Consider the following 18,586-nt stretch of genomic DNA (forward strand, 5'->3'; position numbering starts at 1 on the left):
TATTCATTGGAAGGACTGATGCTGAAGCTGAAACTCCTATACTTTGGCCACCTGATGAGAAGAACTGACTCATAGGAAAAGACCCTTGATGCTGGGAAAGATTGAAGGCTGGAGGGAAAGGGGACAACAGAGGATGAGATGGTCAGATGGCATCACCTGACTCGATGGACATGAGTTTGAATAAGCTCCAGAAGTTGGCAATGGACAGGGAAGCCTGGTGTGCTGCAGTCCATGGGGTCACAAAGAGTCAGACATGACTGAGCGACTGAACAGAACTGAACTGAAAGTAACTGAGAAAAATACTGGGCACAAACACAACATCAATAATTGTTAATATAATTTTCCTATAATTTGAAGCTTGGTACTCTAGCCATTGTTGGAGAAATTTTTTGAAAAACACAGTTTTATCTATCAGAATATATGGTATAATGCTAAGTCGCATCAGTTGTGTCCGACTCTCTGTGACCGCATAGACGGCAGCCCACCAGGCTCTGCCGACCCTGGGATTCTCCAGGCAAGAATAGTGGAGTGGGTTGCCATTTCCTTTTCCAAGATGGTATAATAGATGTTTAAAAATTATGTTGTATAGAAGCATAGTTCAGGCTTTTTTTAAAGTACAAGTGCAAAGGAATACGAGGCTATCAAAAATAAAATGCACAGCTACACCCTCAGGAACTTGTATTATTTGGGAGGTAAGGGAAACAGACACACTAACATCACACACTACTTGAATCAGGTAGATAAGAGGCCTGAAGGGATGGTGTACTTTTCACGACCTTTCTGTGGCTCTGATTCCTTTCTCCACCCTAAGGGGGTATATTGAGTGGAGGGTGGATGAAAAAGAGAGGTGAATTAATCTACTTCCTTTTCTCACTTCTTCTACCCTAGAAGTGCAGCTCTATTTCAAGCTCAATAATGTCTCAAGTATGGGGTTCAGTAAAAATCAAGCACCATGCTAAATCCCATGGGCAGAGCAGCCTGCAGGCTACAGTCCATTGGGCCACCAAGAGTCAGACACGACTGAGCGGCTGAGAATACACATAGTGTGTGCAGTAAACCCCAGGGCGCTGGCATTCTCAGAGAAAATCCTGTGCTACACTATTGGGTAGAAATACAGGTTCCAGAGTTAGGCAGTTATATCCGTGGAGCATTCATGAACAACCAAAGAAAAGTTAGGTTTAATCATTTCTCACAGGGTGGTCTGATCGTAAACAGAAATCTCTGCATATCATCTCAGAAAAAAATTCCCCCAAACCAAACCAAATGGACTCGAGGGGAGAGATTTGATTTTTCTTTCTTGCCAGAGACGCCAGCTTTAGTCAAAAGCAGCAGAGTGTTGAAACTGGCATAGAAAGCAGGATACTTCTGAGTTGGTTACTGCATCTTGGCGGGCTAGACAACTTCTGATTTCTTTTTTGGTTCTCTTGGCCCTGAGTCTTTGGATACTTTCTATATTTCAGCAGCTTGATCTTTCCAAGAAGATGGAAATGTTCAGGATGGTAAAAGTTAAAAAAAAAAACAGAAACTTTATTTCAATTAAACCAGTGTCAACAGTGTTCTGACCCTGCCCATTGCAATAACTTTGACTGATACCAGCTTGGGTCCTCACAGTGTTACCTTAGCTAAGATGTTAGTCAGTGCTCAAAATGAATGTACAATTGAAGCATTTTCCAACTTCAGAGAGAATATCTCTTTGTGTTCACATGGAATTATAATACATTTTCATGATAAATTGCAAAGTTTTATCTGAATACAAAGAGGTTTTTTTTTTGGTAGAGGGGGCTGGGGATTAAAATGGGATTAAACAAACAGAATAATGTATTGTTTTCTGGGCAAAGTTTCCTAATTACTTTAGAACTTGAATATATTGTTTGGAGATGACTTCAGTTTATAATGTAGGTTTTTGTTTTTTTTTTTTAAAAATCTGTCCTGTGTCAATTTCTTATTTAAACCATTAATCCAATGGGTGAAAAGTAAAAGTTCCTTTGAGAAGATGAAAGGCTGGCTTCATACCAAGAAAGCTACAAAAGAAGGTTCAGGATGACTTGGCCCAATTAGTCTCCTGGAAAATTGGCAGCTGCAGAACTCACTTCTGAGTTCCATTTTTGCCTGTCTTAAACACTGTCATATACTCACTTTTGCTTTTACCACTCAATCCATCAGACTTGATATTCCCGAATCCTGTAGTTAAAAGTGATGAAGGGTTTTCTCTTCATGGAAGTAAAAGGTACCCAGATCATTTATTTATAAAATATAGACTGAGCCCTTTCCACATGCTATACCCAAGTGTAGTGGGGGTGCTAAGAACTGAGAGATCGGGAAATGAAGATTTCGCTTCAGTTCCATCTGCAGTTAGTAAATTCACTTTTAGACTTAGTCATCACATTCTTTGACAGCCTCTGGAGCTCTGGTGGTCTTTCTAGGTGCACACCAGGCATCTCCCTGGGTGTCTTAGCAGACACTGTAAACTATCCATGCCCCAAACTAAATTTCTGCTCTTCTGTCTAACACCTGAGTGTACCCACAGCCTTTCTGTCTCAGGAGATGACAGTGCCATCCATTGAGATGTTAAATCTCGAAGTTCCTGGAGACCTCCTGGCCACTCCTGTCACACTGCAGAACCCAGCTGTCGTGAAATACTGCAGGATTTGCTTCTAAACAATATCTAGAATCTGATCACTTTTAACTTCTGCTGTCTCCCAGGCCCAAGTTGCCCCTTCTCTCATCTGGACTGCTATTATAGTCCCCTAATTCATCTCCCCATTTCTGCTTATCATCTACTTGCAGCAGAGCAGCCAGAGTGAGCACTTATGAATGTTAAGTAAGATCATGAACTTTCTTTGACCAAAACCCTCCCTGGCTGTCCAGTTTGCTCGGAGTAAAAGCCTCAATTGTTACAGTGGGGCCCAAATGTAACATAATCTGTCTGGCATTACCTCTCTGACCTGACCCTTTCCTCCTCTTCCCCTTGCTTACTTTTTTTTTTTTTTTTGCTATTTCTTGAATAAGTAGGCCAAAGGTAGCCTTTAGGCATTGGATATTCTCTCTGTACCTCTTTCAAGTTTTGTTCAAATGTCACTTTCTCAAGATTACCTTTTTATCTTCACTGTCTGTTTCAAATTGCACCTTCCTTGGCACTCTCAATACCTCTAATTCTGCTCTGTTATTTTTCCAGAGTAATTTCATCTGATGTACGAACAGGTCCTTTTTATTCCATTTCTAAAGTTAATTGTGTGGTTAACCTGGGTTATTTTGGCACTAATGATCTAGGCAGAAATTGCTGGGTCTGGTTCCACTTGGTGAAACTGATGATAAGTTGTAATTTGATCCTGGTAGCCTACCTTGAGAAAATTTCCACAGAATTTCTTCCACATTCAAATTTACCTCCATCCCTACCCACCCTGAAAGCCCGTAATCCCATTTCTAAGGGGGGGGGGGGGCCGTCATCATCCTCTGAGCCATAATTCATCCCTTTGCTGTGGTTTAGGTGCTGCATCCTCCCATTTCCTTTCTTTATCATCTACCTTTACCTCCACCTCTACCCTTAAATGTTCCCACCCTCGTGTTCTTTATCCTCTAAGGAAAAAGCCCCTGAAATTGCAAAGTGCCCTTCATTGACCTATGTCTGTCTTTCTATCTCTCCATCCCATTTGCAACCAGAATTTTGAAGAACTTTTCTATACTAGTTCTTCATGTGTTTTATCCCACAACCAGAGAAATCAGACTTCTATGTTCTCTGTCATAAAACCCTTCTCACTAAGATGAAATCCATTGGCTTTCAGGATGCTAACTCTGTGGACAATATTTAATATTTGTCACGGACAAAGTTTGATTACTCGACTTGGTTTCAGTTCCAACATCACTGAAAAAGGCTTAGTGTCTTGAAAATCTCACATCCCTTCACCTTACTGATGATGGTCTCTTTTGACTTTTCTTCCATCTGTTGATACTTTTCAGTCTTCTTTTTGGGTTCTTTTTCTTTTAACAGAACATTGAGTAATTATGATTCCAAAGTTTTCTCACACTTCTTATTTCACACACTTCTGTTTTCACTTTCAGAATAAGTATTGTTTATGGACTTTGAATATAATTTTAATGAGAGCAGTATTTCTTATTTCACACACTTCTGTTTTCACTTTCAGAATAAGTATTGTTTATGGACTTTGAATATAATTTTAATGAGAGCAGTATTATATGTAAAGAAAAGGAAAGCCTGATTGGTCTGGGTTGTGAAATGAAAGTCCTATGAAGAAGCAAGTATAGAATAATCCTTCAAAAAAGTGGCTGCAAACAGGAACAAGATTCCAAATTTGTATCTGCTGCCTGACCTCCATCCAGGATGCCAGACTTTCCTTTGCAGCAGCCCATGTACATCAACACTAGGATAAGCTGGGGTATCGCAGATGCATCTTGTTCAGCACCAAGTCCTCCTTGCCTTCAATGCTGGCCCTCCTCTCTTGCACCCTCTCTCAGAGAATAGCACTGTTACTGTTATACTGCATTAGCCTGAATTTCAGACTTTATCACTGACACCTGCATCCTTACTTCCACTCTACTAAGGCCCGAGTTTCTACTTACTAAGGATCTGTAAACTTGGTTCTTTCTTCCCCGAGCACATTGCCACTGCTTTAGTCTGGGACCTTGCTATTTCTTGCAGAGTTTACTGTGATAGGTTACCAATTCATTCTCCACAGTGCGGACAGAGTGATCTTTCAACAAATGCAGTTGTATCATATAGTCTGCTTTAAAAAACCTGTTCATATACCTTCAGGACAAAATTCAAACTCATTCACCTGGCATATATTGTATTTTAAGATTTGCCTCCTGCCTGTCACACCAGCTTGACTTCCTTTATAGAAAACACTATATGTTCTAGCCACACCAAACTTGCAGTTGTTCATAAATGCCATTCTCTCACAACTCTCCCAACATCTAATAGCCCCTTGACCCTATTCTTCCTTCTATGTGAAAGGGAATTTGTATTCAACTTGAGAATCTTCTTGTTTCTTAAAAAATCAGCTTAGAAGTCATCCCCTCAGTCTTTGTTTGGGCTTCACTTTAGGAGATAAACCCTTCTTTTTAAAATTTAAATTTGTTTCATTAAGTTAAAAATTAAACTATGCTCACCAAATGAAACTAGAAAAAGAAAAATAGGAATTACTCATAATTCTGTCATTTACTTAATCTCTGTTAATATAATCATGTCTACCCTATTCTATCTCATAAAATGTATCTAAAATATACATATAAAACCACAGTTTTTAAAAATGTTAAATACCATCATATTATATGTGATCCTTGAAGCCCAGTCTTTCAGAATAACCAGTGCCTGTTAACTAATGGTGAGGAGAGCCATACTTAGATTTCCTTTTGTTCTATTTTCTTAAAAACTCAGTGGTTCTCCTAATGTGTCAAAAGGAAGAACAACTGTGAATAAGATTTTTTTTTTTTTGCATCATTTTAGTCATAGGTACGACACTGTATGAGGGCATTAGATAGAAAACAAGTAAGAGTCATTGGGCTTATAAGAGAGTACCAACCAGTACCTGTCTGCTGGAGTCTTTTAAGTAGCCTCTGGTGGAGTTAAAACAGATGATAAGAGGTGAAATAATGAACCAGAGTGGTTAACAAGTGAAGGCAGATTTTAGGCAGTAAAAAAAAATAAAATAAAGGTGGGGAGGTGGGAGGGAAGGAAATAGAATGAAGAAAAGAAAGGAAATTAAAATGTGTAAGTTGGACAATGAAATCTTGAAATGGATGACATGCAGAGTCAGTTAAAATAAAAGATACTGTCATCTTGGAAAACTGAAAGCTAAAGCCCTCACTTCAGGAGGCCCAGTTCTGTAGGGAAATGGGATGGGATTTTAAGGTGTTTATCAGCACACTGTTCATAGGGACCCAGCTAGAATTTTGCTAAGAGATTAGTGAAATTTTATCACCTCTTCTCAGAAAGACTAAAATGAGTTTGAGCCTGTGAATGGAGAAGAATAAGCAGCAAGCAGGAAATCCCCACGGGAAAGAATGCCTGGCAGGAGAGGAGCTAGAGTGAGCCCAGGGGAGGAGGGCGAGGTCGCCCTAGGTACAGGCTATACCAACGTCTTCCTGCAAGGCAGAGGGAGGCATTTTAAACTTAAAACTTGGTGTTTTCATGTGTCTAAAGGAGCATATTAGTTTGTTAACGTTTTCCTCTTCTCCTGGGAAAGCAAATATGTACTGTTTTCTGTCACCCCTGTTGAATGTGACTGCTCTCATTTGAGGGAGCTCTTGACAAGCTGACAGCTTCAGTCTCTAGAGAGGGCTGCGACCTGCCTTCAGCCAGGTTGACGAAGATAAAGGAAAGGAGTTAACTCCCGAATTTCCAGAAGAAGGTGAGGTCCATTTACCATCACTCCGCCTTCCCCACTCCTTAATGCGAAACAGAGTGTCATTTACTTAGAGTGTGCGCCAGGGACCTAAAGTGCTCCCAAAGCTGTGAAAGCTTCACCTTAGGTTAGAGTTAAAGGTCTGCTTTTTTTTTTTTCCTTTTGAACTTTTTATTTTGTAGTGGGGTATAGCTGATTAGGGGCTTCCCAATGACTCAGTGGTAAAGAATCCGCCTGCAGTTCAGGAGACGCGGGTTCAGTCCTGGGTCCGGAAGATCCCCTGGAGGAGGGCCTGGCAACCCACTCCAGTATTCTTGCCTGCAGAATCCCGTGGACAGAGGAGCCTGGCGGGCTGCAGTCCACGGGGCTGCAAAGAATAGGACAACTTAGTCGGACAACGACTGTAGCTACTTGGCACGCTTGCACATAGCTGGTTAAAGTGGTGTGATAGTTTTGGTGAACAGTGAAGGAACTCAGCCACACATGTACATCTGTCCATTCTTTTTAAATGGCCGTGGACAGGGAAGCCTGGTGTGCTGCCGTCCATGGGATCGCAAAGAATCTGACATGACTGAGCGACTGAACTGAACTGATTCTTTTTAAATAAGCAAATAGGTCCTAAGGTTGCCAGGTAAACCCAGCAATCGCTTCTAATTAATCTAGCAATCTCAACAGTCTTCAGTATAATTTCAGTTCCTTCACTGTTTAATGTGCCTGAATTAGAATAATAAAGAAGAAGAATCAATAAAATGAGTGAGTGTGTCTTTTAGGCATGTGGCTTGAAAGAGGGAAAACAGTCTTCCTCATGGGGAGACGTGGAAAATTCTAAGCCCTTTTGTAATATTTCGAAGTTAATCTAGGTCAAATTTCCACCCAACAGCTGAAGAAAAGAATTCCCCAGGAAACAGACATTTAAAAAATTATCATTCCTGCCTTTCCGAATTCTTTATTACTGTAATGGGAGGAACTGTGGAAGCAGAGGTGGGGTTTAGAGGGACAGAACCACGTATAGTGTACATGAGTTCATGTCTGGAGAGTTTTGGATTTTTTTTTTTTTTGCTTTGTCTTCAGGGAATGCTGAAGCATGGTTTAATCATCTGGCTTTGGTAACTGACTGCCTCGGGCAGCTGTAGCCTTTCTTATCATTATGTTTCACCATGTGTCACCTTTCCCAGACAGCTATAGGATCAGGATAAGAAAAATTGTTTCTTTATGCTGTAGATCTAACAGAACCACAGGCTGCTCACAACCCACCAAATGAATGCCTAGCTTTTAAAATCGACCTGAATTAAATGAAGCAGTTGATTATAAATGCTAGACACTCAATTTAGAAACTGTGGCTTAAAGAAAGAAACAACATATGCCTATGGATTGTTCATTTTGCATGAGAAGAAAAAGGTGATGTTATGACCAGAATGAAATATTTCCTGAGGAGTGAGTGAATTCCAATGCTTTTGGTAGCTCAAAACATCTTTGTAAATGTGACGCTATTACATGGATATTTAAATAACATTTGCATCAATATTTCTGTCTCTGAAAGGAGTATAACCCAGTAAAGGACTGGGTATACATTTGTAATTCATATACCATGCCAGTTATTAAAATACTGCAAATAAGGTGGAGAAAATCAAACAGAAGGTTTTTTTTTTAACCCTAGGTAGGAAAAATTTGAATTATGATTTATTAGACAATTCCTATATCTGAAAGGGACTGAGAAGATGTATGTGATTGAAATCTGTTTGTAGTTACCTCAAAACTGTTGTGTGTGAAGGTTTTTTGATATTGCTTTTTTTTTCTTTTAACTTAAGAAGCCCTGCTGGATCAGGACGGGCTGGTTTGTTATTGTTCTGATAGTGAAGGTTAGGAGTCTAGGCTCTCAGATGGCTAAGATGGAAGGATGTTTCACAGAATGGCGAGTGAGTGCTGCTCAGATGACAGGTCAGACTGATGTCTTGATGGATAGGAAAGAACTTAGCTGAGATGACTGTTCAACATTCTCAGAGGGAAAATTTATTATGTCTTCACACTGACAAAAGTGTTGACTTTGTCTGTGCTTTACTTTGCAGTAAGATTGGATACAGAACCTCAATAAAGAACTAATTCTATCCTGGCCTGTTGTATTCAATACTTCACACATCTAAAAATAATATAAATAAACATACTCAGTTTTTTAAGACATTCTCTTGAATCTAAATGATTAGCATTTTACTTTAAATGTTTTGGACTTTTGGTTACCTGTGGAATGGGAACACAAATGTTCTGTTTATTTTACTTTCAGTGGTATTGCACAGATGAATGTGATTATGATTTTAACTAATGTAAAGTGTTTGTCATATGGTATAATGTAAACCATTGATAGGTAACTATTTCTTGAAAATCTGCTAGGTGCTATGCATAGCTTCATGGGCTGAAATACAATAGTGACAGGGAATATGTTCTTCCAGAGATTATGCTTTTAGTTGGAAAAGCCAGACAAAAATAAAAGTAAAATATAAATGGTCCAATAAGAAAATGGGCAAGAACAGTGTGGAAAACCTAAAACCAAAGCAGAAAACCACAGCCTTACTTGCCTCAGGGATCAGAAGATGGGTTTAGGGTCTCCAGAGTGTTAGAAAGGAGAGAGCAGCAGTGAAAGATACCAAAATCTACCTGTTTTTTAAATCCATAACTAGCCCTTTTTCTGCATATATGCTGCATATGATGTTCCAGGTTACCCAGAGAAAACAATAGTTGGAAAGCTAAATGGACTGAGATGAGATTTCGCATGCAGAGGTAAGAAAATTTGGAGTTCAATTCCAGTCAAGCTATTTAGGTTGGTACAAAAGTTTTAGACTGTGAGTTTTAAATCATTATATCTAGGGTCAAGCATGCATCTTTATTAATTGAAATAGGAACCATTACAGTCAACACAATTTTGCCAATGAGAAATAAGTTTATTCCTGTAGCATGAAAATCCATGGTTCAAGATTCCATTGGAAAGCATTTTCTAACTCCTTCCGATTGGGGAAGCATTTTCCCCTGCAAAAAATTGTCGAGATGCTTGGAGAAGCAGTAGATGGTTGGCAAGAAGTCAGGTGAATATGGTGGATGAAGCAAAACTTTGTAGACCAATTAGTTCATCTTTTGAAGTGTTGGTTGTGTGACTTGCAGTTATCATGGAGAACAATTAGATCCATTCTGTTGACCAATACCGGCTGCAGGCATTGTAGTTTTCCACGCATCTCATTGATTTGCTGAGCATACTTCTCAGATGTAATGGTTCCACTGGGATTCCGAAAGCTGTAGTGGGTCAGATGGGCAGCAGACCACCAAACAGTGACCATGACCTTTTCTTGGTGCAAGTTTGGCTTTGAGAAGTGCTTTGGAAGTTCTCAGTCCAACCACTGAGCTGGTCATCCTTGGCTGTCACATGACATCCACTTTTCATCACATGTCACAATCAAATGGAGAGATGGTTCATTGCTGTTGCACAGAATAAGAGAAGATGACTCTTCAAAACTTTGATTTTTTTTGATGTTTGGTCAGCTCATGAGGCACCAACTTATCAAGCTTTCTTACCTTTCCAATTTGCTTCAAATGCTGAATGACTGTAGAATGGTTGACATTGAGTTCTTTGTCAACTTCTCAGGTGGTTGTAAGAGAATCAGCTTCGATGATTGCTCTCTGATGGCTGACCACTGTGCTTCTCATCTTCAAGGTTCTCGTCTTCTTTCCAAAATTTCTTGAATGACCACTGCACTGTTTGTTAGTACTTCCTGGGCCAAATGCATTGTTGATGTTGCAAGTTGTCTCCACTGCTTTATGACCCATTTTGAACATGAATAAAAAAATCACTTGAATTTGCTTTTCGTCTAACATCATTTATATAGTCTAAATATAAAATAAGCAGCAAGTAATAAGTCATTAGCAAAGTAACATAAAGTGATAAATGTGCATTAAAATGATGTATAACATAACCATGTTTATTTAAGAATGTATTCCAATAACAAATGGCAAAGTTCAACAATGTAAAACCACATTTACTTTTGCACCAACCTAATAAAAGTGTTTGGGAAATACTTACTTTCCACATAAAGTAATAATTATAAAGTAAAGATTATGTCTAGGACTAAGTGATTTCCTTGAATTAGGAGACAAAACAACCTAGTCCCACTCATAGAATCAAACTTCTGCCAATCATTTAACCCCTGGGTAGGAAAGAACTCAATCTTCAGGAGAAAGGAACAAAATCCTAAGAAGCCATGCATATTATTTACAATGTCTAGCATACATAAGGAATTATTAGGCTTTTGAAGAAGTAGGAAAATATGAGAAAGAAGAAAATAGAAATCAAATAGCATATGACCAAGATTTTGAAATTTTGTAATAAAAAATTAAAACTATTAGTAATATGTTAAAGACTATAGAGAAAGACTGTTATAATAGATGAAGAGATGGGAGAATTTCAAGAGAGATTTATAAAAAGAACCAAATAGAAACTTTATAAACAAAAAACACAATATCTGAAATCAAATATTTATTGGATGGGATCAAACATACTATATATAACATAAGAAAGGATCATTAAACTTGTAGATAGAACATTATATATGCCATCCAGTTGAAGTACATAGAGAATAAAATGGAGGACAAAGAGCGATTCAGTGATGCTCGGAAGCATATAAAGCTCTCATTATTGGAGTCTGAGAGAAGATATGAGGAATGAAATGGAAAAGTTAAAGAAACATTGGCTAATGTCTTTACAAATTTGATTTAAAAAAACTCACAAATAATTTTTATATGTATCAAATATTAAAAATGTAATGAAAATGAAATCTAGACACATTATAGTCAAACTGCTGAAAACTAAAGATAAAGAGGAAATCTTAAAAGATGCCAGGGCAAAAATGATAAGAAAAATACATGGCTTTTCATCAGAAAATGGAGGCTAGAAGACAGTAGAATGTCATTTTTAAAGTATTGAAAGAATCCACAAACCCCACAGTTTGTCAACCCAGAATTCTATATCCAGGGAAAACTTTTTTCTTATAAGGAAGGCAATAAATTCTGAGTAAAATTGTTGCAACAGACCTTCACTATTAAAAATATTAATGGAAGCTCTTACGCTTGATGAGAAATTATAGTAGGATGTATAATACATTAAGAAAAAAGAGCACTGGGAATGTTAAAAATGTAGATTAAATATAGAATGTTTTTTCTTTCATATTTTAAAAGACAATAGATTGATATATTCCAAGCAGTAAAATTGAACCCTTAAAAAAAAAATTGAACCCTTATCTGGAAACCATCCAGAGTATGTTCTCTGACCACAATATAATTAAATCATAGGTCAATAATAATAAGATATCTAGAGAATTAATAAATCTTTAGAAATTAAGCACCACACTTCCAAATAGCCCATGAGTCAGAGAAGAAATCACAAGGTAAACTAGATAGCATTTTAATGTTGATGAAATCACAGAATATTAAAGTTTATGAGATGCAACTGAAGCTATAATCCAAGGAAATTTTATAGCTTTTAAAGAAGAGAGGGTTAAGGTCAATAGTTTAGATTTTCACTATAATATTTTTTCAAAACGAAGAGCAATAGGCCCAAAGAAAACAGACGAAAGGAAATAGTATAGATAAAAATGACAGTCAGTGCAACAGAAAACGTCAGAAAAATAGAGAAAATCAAAGACAAATGTTGCCGGGAAGATTATTAAAGTTATTATTTATAAAATTGAAAAACCCCTAAAAAATGAACTGAAAAAGGAAAATAAAGATTTTTCTTGCTTTCATCACAAATGAGAGAGGAAACGTCAATATAGTTCATGCTTTTATTGAAAGACTAATGAAAGGTTATTATGCTGATAAATTTGACATCTTAGATAAAAGGATAAAAGTCCTTGAAAAATAGTTTACCAATACTTACAGGACATTATACTGAATAAAAGAAGGCAAATATGAACAAACATATTCCATGAGTCTATTTATATCACAGTAGTAACCCTGGCAGACTAAGGTGTACTGAAGCAAGCTAGAGCAGAAATTGCTTCTGGGAGTGGGCTAACGGAAACTGCCTGAAAAGAGTGCTAGCAGAAACTGCCTGAGAAGAGTGAAATACATCCATTTTATTTTATTTAAATTATACTTCAATTAAAAATATAAGTAGACATGATATTTCAGATAGTGATAAATATGGGAAAACTCAAGTGGGCAGGTTGACTCTAAGAGCAAGAAGAACTGGATTTAAGTTAGGTGTCATTGAAGACTTTCCTAAAAAGATACCATCTGAACCAAGACATTGCTGGCAAAAAGGAACCAGACAAGTGAAAATCTGATATTTTCTAGGTATAGGGCTCAGCATGTGCAAAGGCCCCAAGGTAGGAAAAAGTCTGGCATTATTTACTGGGCCACCAGACAGAAAATCAGTGTGGTTAGAACTTCTTGCTGGTACTAGTGGTAAAGAACTCACCTGCCAATGCAGGAGATAAAGGAGATGTGATTTGGTCCCTGGGTCGGGAAGATCCCCTGGAGGAGGACCTGGCAACCCACTCCAGTATTCTTGCCTGGAGAATCCCATGGACAGAGGAGCCTGGTGGGCTACAGTCAAAGAGTCGGACACTACTGAAGCAACTTAGCACACTCGCACACACAGAACTTCTTGAGCCTGTGTGTGGTGGGAGCTGAGCTTAGAGGAGGAAGGGACCAGTTAGGAATTTGAAGAAAACAAAACATGTAGGTTCTCTATAAGGATATGGATTTCAAATCTATAGAATGATATCAGTACTTAGTTTTGCTAGTCATTGGCAATCTCTCTTTCATGTATTTCTGAACATAGCTGAGGTTTCACTTTATATTTTTTCCTAGAATAAATAAAACTAGCAAAGAGACTCTTGGAACTTACATGGAAACATTTTGTAAAGTTACCTGGTTGCCTAGAATGACAGAATATAGCGAAAAGATGAAGGAACCAAGGAAAGGGAACACATAGCAGAAAGATGGGACTTCAGAAGAAATGGGTGGGAAGAACACCACTAGAGTCTTTCTCAAACAATGTGTGTGCAAGGGTTGTGTGCAGAGGGACTGTCAGGGGGAGAAAGGAAGCATCTTTGAGCATTTAACATCTCACTTACCCCATCTCCAATATTTAAAAGTACAACAAAACTTTGAATACATTCAAAATTCAAAAATTTGAATATAGTAATGTCCTTAAGCATGAAAGCAAAAGCACACTGTTACCGTCTCACCCTGAGTATTTCTTTGGTGGATGCGACCTTGTGGAATGGCAAAGCAAAAGTCTGTCTTATGTTGAGAAGTGTTTTGGAACAGCAATACCCCCAAACAGGAAAGTGAACAGTATTCCTTCTTTTCCTTCTCCCTCATCAACACCTGAAGTTAACATAGGAAGTTGGCTTGAAGCAGTTTGAGACACGTGAAACACAAAGCGTATCCCATTATTTCAAAAAGACACATCAAAGAAAAACTATCAAAGATGTAGAAGGCTTTCTAGTTATCTGTGTTTTTTTAATCCTTTACCTAAAACTTTTAAATCCTTTATTCTATCAGCTATATTAAAATGATTCTCCGGATTGAGAGTGCTTGATAGAGACAATTCTGGAAAAGCATGTAATCCAGAGCCTATCCTTTCCATATAATAATATTCTCCCTTGCCAGAATTTTTGTAAGCAAACTTTGAAGCAAAGTAGTCTATGGTCTTACATTCTCGTAAGGTCAACTGCGGGGGTCAGGGTACAAAAGAATATCTCAGCAGAAACGGAAAGTAATATAGGCACTTCTACAATACACGACTGATCTTGTTAGTCGGCAGAGGAGGGGACGTGCAAGGAGGGACAAGTGGCTAGGAATGATTAGGTTTCAGAAGGTGTGTTTGAGTGTGGACCCAACCAAGCACATCAGACCCCCAGAACATCCTGTTCTTGAGTCTGCTCTTACAGACAACTTTGGGTCCTCCTCTTCACATTTTGGGTGAGAGAAGTAAAATTCGTCTCAACAGCCTCAACAGTCGTAAGAGGCCCTTGAAAACAAGTGCTTCGGAGAAGGCTCTCAGTTTCCTGCAAACCCAGAGCTTGTGGCGTCAGCTGGCTCTTTATGGAAAGCTGGTACCTTGGTGATGACATGAAATCAACTGAAAGCTCAATTATTATACCCTTATGTTTTCTTTAAAATAAACAACTGTTATCTTAGTCATGTCTTATAAGACATTCTGATGGGAAAAGAAAAAGTTGAGGCCAAGGGCAGGAGATAGAACACAAAACAGCAAATATCTGGATGGCTCACAAAAATTTAATTTTGTTTCAGATGTGTAGCAGGATAGAGACAGTTTTATAAAAACACAAGATAGAATCAATTATTGGTCCCCAGAGTCCCCCAGGAGGACCAATTTAAGAACTCCCTTTCAGCTCCTATAATGCCTGTTCTGTAATTCAATTGGCACAGTGATAGTCGAATCCCACATTTACCACCTGTTTTTGGTAGCACTATAATTTAATTTAATAACATTAGAGAGAACTCTTCAGTTTTTAGAGATCCAGGTGGTGGTACACAAAGGGAGGAAATTCTGCAAAGAAATTCAGTTATCGACCACAGAGGCTGGGAAGACTAGGAATTAATGCTTGTGCATGCTTATATCCTCCAGGAGGCCTTCCACAGTATTTCAAAGAACAACTTAAGAGGAGTGTGACCTAATCTCAGCCTGAACCTCTTTGGCAGGAATAAAGGCTGGAGAAGATAATTTAATTGGCGAGACATAAGAGGATCCAGTGTGACTCTAGGAAATGGTATCCAATTCACACAGGCGTCTTTCAGGACAGAAGTGCTGTGCGGCAGCTTGATAAAACCAGGCGCTCAAGTGAGCCAAGAAACAGCAGAACACACATTTCCTTCTTGATTGGTGAGGCCTCTCTGTAAATGCGGTGAAATCGCTAAGGGAGGCTTTAAATATTGTTGAGCAGACTGGTCAGGGTCTCATTGGGTAAAGTCATTGGGATTTCAGCAAGCTATTCACTGAGACTGTTGCTTCTCAGAAAAAGGCAGAGGAGAGGGTATTTCCACTGCAACGTGCTTTGATTGCATTTTTCTCTGCTCAGGTCATTTGAAAAGAACGTTAAATGTTTCAGTGAATCCGAATATCCAAATATTTATGAAAATAATAATGATTTTAGCTTGTACTTAAACAGCTACTTCCATCTGAGGTGCTCAGATATTATTTCATTACCTTTAAAAATATTATCTGGAGGTGGTTAAGTGGAAACTATATATTTACATTTTATTCCAAGTGGAACTCAGTTAAAGGCAGTTGTGCCAAAAAGTTGCAAGCATTTAGGCAACTTTGTGATAAGTTTATTGAATATGTTGAATCTCACCTGAAAGTAATAAAAATCAAGAGAATAAATACAGATTTTTTTTTCATTTACCATTTAATGGATAGAATTTTCCTTAGTATGCTTTACTTCTCTCAGCCTGATTTCTTCCTGCCTGTTCTGACTCGAGGGTAAACTAAATAAAAGAATCCATTTACAGTCAACTTTCAAGTGATAAGAAGCTGTCTAGGAAAGCTCAGAGGTATCGACTCAAAGATGTCTGATAAATACAGAAATAGATGGTTTGGTAGTCAAAGCAAAAGCCTAAATACAGGTTTCTTACAGCAAGAAGAAGCAATAAGACAGGGAGTTCTTTCTGCTTCTACCTCCCAAATTTGAGTAATATACAGACTCCTTCTAAAGCTTGGATTAACCATTTTTATCCCATAGCCCCCTGTGGCAATCTGTTGTAGTTTATGCACCTTTTCTCAGAATAATGTTCTTAAGTGCATAAAAATTAAATTTGAAGAGTTACAGAGAAAACCAATTATACAGAATTACAATAATCAAAATATCAAAAATCATAATACTTAATATTGGTGAACCTTCACTAACACAATAAATAATAAGATGTAGCATCAGGTTTGATAACTTCTGTAGTTTTGAATTAGTGATGAACATAAAAAATATTCAAGATTTTCACAATAACTATAATGCCCTATAAAAATATCTTTTTGTCACAAATATTTATTGTAGAAAGGAATGTTATAATCCAGTTAGAAGTTAGTGAAAATCAAATATGTAAATATTTATTCTCAGTCTTCAAGAACCCTATGTTAAGAACCTGTAAGTTAAAGAAAAATTATTTCTTCAACTCCTGAGAATAAATCTGTGGATGCCTAGGGAGCTAAAGACTGTAGTTTCAGAAACACTTATGTAAGGATGCCAGTGTTAGAATTTATGAAGGTTGATCATGTGACCAAAATAAATTATTGGTTTGGACTCTTAAGGATTAATATATGAAAATTTCAGCTGAGTTTGGGGTACAATGTCTGAACTGTTCAGACATTTGAGCAAAGCTAAATGCTTTGTAATTTAAGTTTTTGCTAATATAGAATTTTGAAAACTGAATGATATATGTAGATACTAAAACCGTCAAGAGTGCCTAGACCATAATGCATTCCTGTGATTGGCAAAGTGAAATCCACGTTCCTTAGCATGGTGCTGAAGTCCTACCTCGCCCTTTCAGGCTCGCGTCCATCTACTTTCTTCTTACTCAAGGGGCATCTCAGCTGCTGCTTTTGGAAATCACTACTCTCTGAGATTCAGCATTCCAGGGAGATCAATCCTCTACTCTTTAGCTTGTTTTTTCCTACCGTTGTGGATGTTTACAATTTATTCCTTTCATCTATTCCCGTTTCTACCACACAAGTCCTATTCTTTGCTAGATTGTATCGTCTTGTAGGTTAGCTCATATGCTACTTTTCTCAAATACAGAACAATAAACATCTAACAACCAGGCCAAAAAGACCACCACGTTTAGTTTTCATATATTATCATAGCCTTCCTTTAGAATTCACCATCCATTTAATAACTTTTAACTATACACATTTACTGTTGGGTTTTTCTCTACTGTGAGCTTTGCTATAAGCTGAACTGTATTCTCCCCAAATTTCTGTGTTGAAGCCCTAACCCCCAATACCCGAGAATGTAATTGTGTTTGGAGACAGGACCTTTAAATTAGTGGGTAAATTAAAATAAGGCCTTAGGGTGGGCCCTAATCCAATCTGTAAGTGTTCTTATATGAAGAGGAAATTTGGGCACACATAGAGATATCAGAGGTGTGTGTGCACACTGTTTGTGTTAGTCACGCTGTCGTGTCCGACTCTTTGTGACTCCATGGACTGTAGCCCCCCAGGCTTCTCTGTCCATGGAATTCTCTAGGCTAGAAGACTGGAGTGTATTGCCGTTCCCTTTTCCAGAGGATCTTCCTGACCCAGGGATTGAACCCTGGTCTCCTGCATTGCAGGGAGATTCTTTACTGCTTGAGCTACAGGGAAGTCCTATGGGTACAGAGGGAAGATCATGCGTGCGTGCCGTCTTCATCTGCAAGCCAAGGTGAGGGGCCCCAGGAGAAACTAGGCTTCCTGACTCCTGGATTTTGGACTTGTAAACTCCAGGACCAAGAGAAAATAAAAATCTGTTGTTTAAGGTACCCTGTCTGTAGTATTTTGTTATAGGAGCCTTAGTAAACTAATACAAGTGAGGAATGTATGTACACTCTATATCTATGGATGCTTTGTAAATTTAAAAATAGAGAAGAGAGCAGGAGAGAAAAAGAGGTATGAAGGACCATGAAGTGGAGATAAGAAGGTATGCCTCTGCTCCTTTTGGAGACATCCCCCTTCTCATTTCTGTTTCTCCAGAACTCATGATGCCTTAGTCAAATTGATTGATAATGAAAAATGCAGAATTAATTACTAATTTAAGATTTTGATTGTTTTATCCCATTCAGAAGGCTAAAAGACATGACCTTGATGCTGGGAAAGATTGAAGACAAAAGGAGAAGGGAGTGGCAGCGGGTGAGATGGTTAAATAACATCACTGACTCAATGGACATGAATTTGAGCAAACTTCAGGAGATAGTGAAAGACAGGAAAACCTGGCATGCTGCAGTGCATGAGATTGCAAAAAGTCAGACATGACTTAGTGACTGAACAATAACAACAGCTGTGTGCCAAGAGCCATTCAAGTACTTGGATATAGCAGTGAAAAAAGCAGAGAAAAATTATTCACTCATTTTCAAGAAATGTTGATAACCCTCATTTCATTGGACATAATCTCATACAATCTTGGGAAGTGAATGAAGATTTTAAGGTGGCAGAGGTGATTTGAAGAACTCATTTTTATTGTAGATGT

At 38.1% G+C, this 18,586-nt stretch overlaps 1 protein-coding gene across 1 annotated transcript in view; it reads right to left on the reverse strand.

Annotated features, from left to right (window-relative positions):
- The window catches only part of NKAIN2 (sodium/potassium transporting ATPase interacting 2), a 154,369-nt gene that overhangs the window by 37,312 nt on the left and 98,471 nt on the right, over positions 1-18,586 (reverse strand). The window lies entirely within an intron of this gene.

This window comes from Muntiacus reevesi, chromosome 19 (assembly GCF_963930625.1).
Source record: "Muntiacus reevesi chromosome 19, mMunRee1.1, whole genome shotgun sequence".
NCBI classification, from domain to species: Eukaryota; Metazoa; Chordata; class Mammalia; order Artiodactyla; family Cervidae; genus Muntiacus; species Muntiacus reevesi.